Below are 6,004 nucleotides of genomic sequence, written 5' to 3' on the forward strand. Positions count from 1 at the left end.
TTTTCCTTTTGCTCTTGCAGCCACACTGCCTCTCTCTTACGGGGTCTGGAGGTTTCTACTCCCTGGGGGATCCTCCCCAGGTCCGGCAGCCTTCCTACTCCTCTCGACCATCTAGCTTCTTCAGGCTCCTCTCTCAGTCAAAGTTTTTCCATCCATTCTGCAGCCTCTTTCTCTGCTTGAAATGACGTTATCGTAGAACCAGATGCTCCCATCTGGTCTTCTTCACTCCCCTGGTCTGACAAAATTTGTTATCAGCCCCCTCAGTGTTTTTTTTTTTTTTGTTTTTTAATGCAATTTTATTGAATTAAGAACATATTACAATTCAAACTAAACGGTTCGGCAACGTGTAGTCATATTGTATATTTACAAGTGGGGTATCTAGTCAATTTAATTTCTAACCACCTATACCACAGATCCCAGATCGTATAAAATTCTGAATCCTCCTTTCCGTTTAACACATACGTTAATCTGCACATTTCTGCGCAGTCAAGTATCTTATTGACTATCTGTTCCTCATTTGGTCCTTTTTTCTCTTTCCAATATCTGGCATAGGAGAGTCTAGCAGCTGTGACAATATGAATAATCAGATATTTCTTGTCCTTTCCAAATGTTTGTTTTAGCACTCCCAGGAGATAGATTTCCGGGAGGAAGTTAATGTCCTCCTTTAATATTTCTTGGATCCATTGTTGTATTTTTTCCCAAAACTTCCTCGCTTCCGGACACGTCCACCACATGTGATAGAAGTTACCTTGGTGGTGACCACATTTCCAACACTTGGGGCTTGCATTTGGGTAGATCTTAGCAATTCTAGATGGTGCTAGGTACCATCTATATAGCATCTTATACTGATTCTCCTTATAACTTGTTGCTCTCGTCAGTTTAAGATTGCTATTCCATATTTCTTCCCAATTATCATGTTTTTCCCCCAAGCAATCATTTGGTCTTTTAATATTTCTCCTTCTCTGTCATATTCAAGAAGGTAGGAGTATAATTTAGCTAATAGTTTGTTCTCACTACCTAGCCATACCTTATCCAAACTATTTGTCCCCATCTCTATTCCCTTTTCTTGTTTATCCTTACTATAATGGGATTTAATTTGTAAATAGGGCCACCAATCTATGTGGATCCCTTGCTCTTTTAGTATCTCATTGGATATAAGGTTACCACTATTATCCAAAATATCTTGGTAGGTGACCATTTTCTCCCTGCCTAACGTATTTGGATGGACTAGTGCCTCCATTGTGGATATCCATTTTGGGTATTTCAAATAATGTTTATGCCTGATTTCTTTCCATGTCTTCATTAATGTATCTCTAATTTTGTGTTGGTGGAAGTATATCCCTGTCCCTTTTCCTTTGTCCCAGAGGTAGGCATGCCAGCCTCTCGATAGGTCGTGCCCTTCCAGTTGTAAAATTCTCTTATCTCTTAATAAGGCCCACTCATGTAGCCATACTAAATTGGCCGCTTTATGGTATAATTCCCAGACTGGGAGTCCGAATCCGCCCCTATTCCTTTTTTCCTGCAGGGACCGTAATGCAATTCTAGGTTTTTTCCCTCCCCAGATGAACTTCCTTACTATCCCATTTAAGTCCGAAAAATATTTTCTGTCAATACTAACAGGAGTAGTTTGAAATAAGTATAGTAATTTGGGGAGAACAGCCCCCTCAGTGTTTATCCGGGATGGCTGGAGATGAATTTCAGCTTAATGTCAGGTGTGCTTCCTTCAAAGTCCAGGAAAGAATGACCCAAACTACATAATTTATTGAGAAAGGTACTTTTACTAGAAGATGAAGTGAACACAACCAAAGGAAAGCTGAAATTAAAGCAATAGGCGCAAAAAATGCATATAGAAAGCATCCCCTCCCACTGTCCATCATAAATCATCCAATCCAAAGGTCTCCCAGGTTCAGGTGGAAGCACGTCTGGCAGCGTCATCAATCAGGAATGCCACGATGGTTGACCCGATAGCAACTTCAAGGATCCAGTTTCGTTTCTCCAGCACGCTTCCCCCCCAGGCCCCCTAGCTCTCCCCCTCCCTGGTTTCTATGGCAGCTAAAGCAGTAAAAGCGGAGACTGACACTTTCCCTTAAATTACTTCACAGCGTATCCATAAATATGGGGACCAAGTACACTTGGGGACAACACGGCTATGATGTGTTGCAAATTCAGTTTAGAAAACCCTGCGTTCTCCAAATCTTTCCAGGTCTCTTTTAACAAGGAGCACCCATCTGCCACATGTCTCCAAGTAGGCTCACAGACTTGTTGCCAGAAGGAGGTCCAGGTTGATCTGCCAGCTGCTACATGTTCAATGAAATAGAATGCACCACCCTGGAAAAAATAAAATAATATAAAAAAGATCATAGAAAGCAGAACGCTTTGAAATTACATAAAAATTCCCACTGTAATCAAGACTGTTGTTATATAACTTTCTGCGGATATGAACTCTTAGTGACTAGAAGAACAGTTTTTAACTTCTGCAGGGAAATGGCAGATTTGGGGCAGCATTTAAAACTTTTATTTAAAGATGAAGGGCAGTCTTTAGTCTATTTACTTAAGATATCGTGCTGTACAGAGGCTTCTGCAGGATCAGGGACTAGCCAAACAACCTCCCAAAGTAGTGTTGTGCAACAACAGACATAACCATATTGGCACAGCCTTTGCTGTAACAGCATAATGCTTCCACCCCCTCATGTTTTCCTCATGTAACCAACTGTCCTTGTCCCCCAGCTACAGTGTCAGCTTCATTTATTCTGGTTCCTTCTCAGTTTTCCTATAAATCAAACTTGATCCCTGGTGATTTGATGCAGACTTCCACACGGGGAAAGCACTTTTGGAAACCATTCAAAAGCGGTTTGTCATTTCACAGAGATGTTGTTTTAACTTTTCAATCTAGCTTCAACCTAATATTTTCTGGAGATGTCTCACTGAAGTACCAACCAGGCCCCTATCTCAGGCCAGAAGCTTGCTGCCATTTACTAACATTAAAGTTATGCATATATTCCTTGAAGTTTTTGTACAGAGTCTGAAAATGATTCAGAAACCCAAGGCAGGCAGGAAAGGTGCGGTTGCTTTAAACAGGAATCCAGTTTAGGTTCAGCCCAAAAATCAGCAGCACAAAGAGCAGCAGAGAGAGACTTCCGGTCTGGAGCTGCAGCACCCTAATCGGGGAATTAGCGGGCTCTAATGAGCCCGTGGAAACCCCAACTGACAAACCGCTATCCGAGTGGTCTTTGGACCGACCCCCATCTTGTAGGGATGGGGGGTGAAGAGGAGCACTTCGGAGGGCCAAGAGGAACAGGCAAGTTCCTCGGAGGCCAGAGGGAATCCTCAAGTTGGCGGTGGGGGTAGGCAGCCATGGCGGATGACACAAAGCCGCGGCAGACTGGGACACAAGATCGTGCAGGAGAAAGAAGAAAGAACAAGCGTTTCGAAGCCGGGTGAGTGACACCAACCCAGGCAAACAACGGGAATACTTGGAGTATTTTTTAAAATAAGACCCCAACCTTAAACAGAGGCTACAGATCCGTGGGGCTTGAAGATTTAAAAGAAAGGGGGGGGGGGGGAAATGGAGACTCAAGACAAACTTTGCATTAATTAATTTGGCTTAGAAGAATTTGTTTTTAATAATTTGGAAAATTGGACTCTTTTTTCTTGTTTTCTTTGGAGTGGATTGAAGATATTTTTTTTGGAATCTAAACCTGTGAAAGTTAACAAAGTTAGTGAAAATTGACAGACGGACGGCTACAAAATTGCCATGATGTCTGGGGTGACTAAGCAGGAGAGTGGATTGAAGAGATTTTACTTTCTGCTTGGAAAAGAAAGTTCCTAAATGGCTTTCTACTTTGGAGTATTATGATTACTTTGGAATTAACATTAGACTAATGGATTTTGGAAATTTTTATCCTGTTCTGGGTGATTTTAAGAAGAAAGAAGAAAGATCTTGGATCTTTTCTATAATGGAAATTTACAGACTTAGCAAAAAGAAGGTGTGGCCCACGAACACAAGACAGGAAGTGGATACATCACACTTGGAGCAGACATTATAAGAGCATTAAAGTGATATATAGAACTTTTAATTTGAATAGATGAACTTTGAAGTGGAACATGTGGACAGATAAGAAAAAGGAGAAACAAAATAGATTTAAACTAAATGTAATTAAATTGTAATGTAATGCTTAAAAGCCTAAAGGAATAAAAGGTTTTGGGTTTTTTTGGATTAAAATAGGAAGGTTTTTGGAATAATAAAGAAAGAAAATAATAAATGGCAATTAAAATAGGGTTTTATATACTAAGTGGTTAAAAATTACAATGAGAAGTGTATACTAATGTGAGATAACTTTAAGAAAACTTATTATTTGTTATAATATCCTTCAACTATATTCTGCAAACAAAGTTAGACTGGTGACTATGCTTGATTAACATATTATTGAATGAAACTATGAAATATACAGATGGTAGAGATAAATTGTGATTTAATTCAACAAATACTGGAAATGATGATTACTATGAAATATAATGAGAATTAATTTTGATGAATATGCTGAGACATAGAGACCAAATAGATAATTATGATGTAAGGGAAAACTAAAATAATGAGGTGAAGGATACTAACTAGATAAGAGTTAGAGACTTGGAGGAAGTAAGTGGGAAAATAATTAAAATGCTGGAAATCAGCTAAACAATGGCAGGAGAGTTGGAGGAGACTATGCTGTAAATCAGCCAAACATAAAATGCTGGATATTGATGAGCTATAGATACAGAGATAATGAGTTAAAATTTAATTTGAAGCTAAAACTGTATTGATATATTAGATTTGTTTAGATGAAAGTGTTAGAATTTTATGTTTAAATTTGGTTTTTTTTTTTCTGTTTTAAACTTTTAAAAGATGTAATGGAAAAGTGGAATAAAGCGTGTTAAAAGAATGTAAGCATTTTAACCGTCTATGACCGGATTGAAACTCGGTTCTTGAAAGTTATATTTTATGTTTATGTTTGGAAAAAAATTACAAAAAAATAAAAAAGAGCCGCAGAGAGGTGCTGTTTTCGTGAGATCTAAAGCCCTTGCTCCCATGCGCCCCTGAATAGTCCCCATTGTTTTCAAAGCATGCACACCTGCCTTGTGCCCATTATTTGGTGGTCTGGACAGACCAGACTTGACTTTCCCTGTTTGCCCTTTGACTTACTGGTCTGAGCACTCGCAGAACCTCCTTCAAGGCAGCCTGGGGGCTGTTCACAGAGCAAAACACCAGGGTGCCAACCACCACATCCATAGAGTTATCCGACACCGAAGACATGTTCTCGGCAGGGGTGACCACATAATTCTCAAACTGGAGGTGCTTGTTCTGAGCCATGCTCTGCAGGAGAAAATTTTGAAAGTTGGGATTGTAGTCCAGGCAGGTCACATAAGAGTTGGGGGGATAAAATTGAAAGTTGCTGCCAGAGCCCACGCCAATCTCTAGCAGGTGGAGCTTTCCCGAGGAGTCGGCAAAGTCCTGCATGTTCTTGAACAGCGTCTCCTTTTCCTTGTGCAGTTTTTTATTGTAGATTTTGCTGTACTGGGAAAAGTCTTTTACCAATAGGATCCCATAAGCCAAAATAGGCAAGCACATAGATGGGCAGGGTGAGGATTTTCACGCATTGTTGGAAGATGAGAACCAGCATCGTTGCCGGACTAACAAGATAAACCCTTCTTGTTTCAATCCCCCCCCTCAATGATTTGCTTTAAATACTCCCTGCTACGCCCTGTTCCTTTAATGATGTTTTGTAAGCAAACTGTCCACATCCAGTTCCCAGTTGGGATCTGTTCCAGATTTTCCTTAAAGGAACAGCAACAGCAAGAAAGAACAAGAAAGTCCAGTTGCCTCCTGAAAAAGCACCTTTGGGACTTTCAGTCACTTGTTGAAAAAAAAAAAGATCCAGTGGGTGTTGTAATTTGCAACATTTGAATTTGATTTAAAATGCAGCTTGTTATTTATAGAGCTTAGAGAAAATTAATAATTAAATAA

At 39.8% G+C, this 6,004-nt stretch overlaps 1 pseudogene across 1 annotated transcript; it reads right to left on the bottom strand.

Moving 5' to 3' along the window:
* Nucleotides 1-1,758: 1,758 nt before the first annotated feature.
* On the bottom strand, nucleotides 1,759-5,703 carry LOC148115359 (thiol S-methyltransferase TMT1A-like; annotated as a pseudogene). The gene is made up of 2 exons (XR_015732441.1): nucleotides 5,183-5,703; nucleotides 1,759-2,328 (listed from the first exon to the last, which is right to left on the bottom strand). The product of XR_015732441.1 is annotated as a thiol S-methyltransferase TMT1A-like (transcript).
* Nucleotides 5,704-6,004: the final 301 nt, after the last annotated feature.

This window comes from Pantherophis guttatus, chromosome 2 (genome assembly GCF_059756535.1).
Source record: "Pantherophis guttatus breed Tessera chromosome 2, ASM5975653v1, whole genome shotgun sequence".
Classification (NCBI taxonomy): Eukaryota; Metazoa; Chordata; class Lepidosauria; order Squamata; family Colubridae; genus Pantherophis; species Pantherophis guttatus.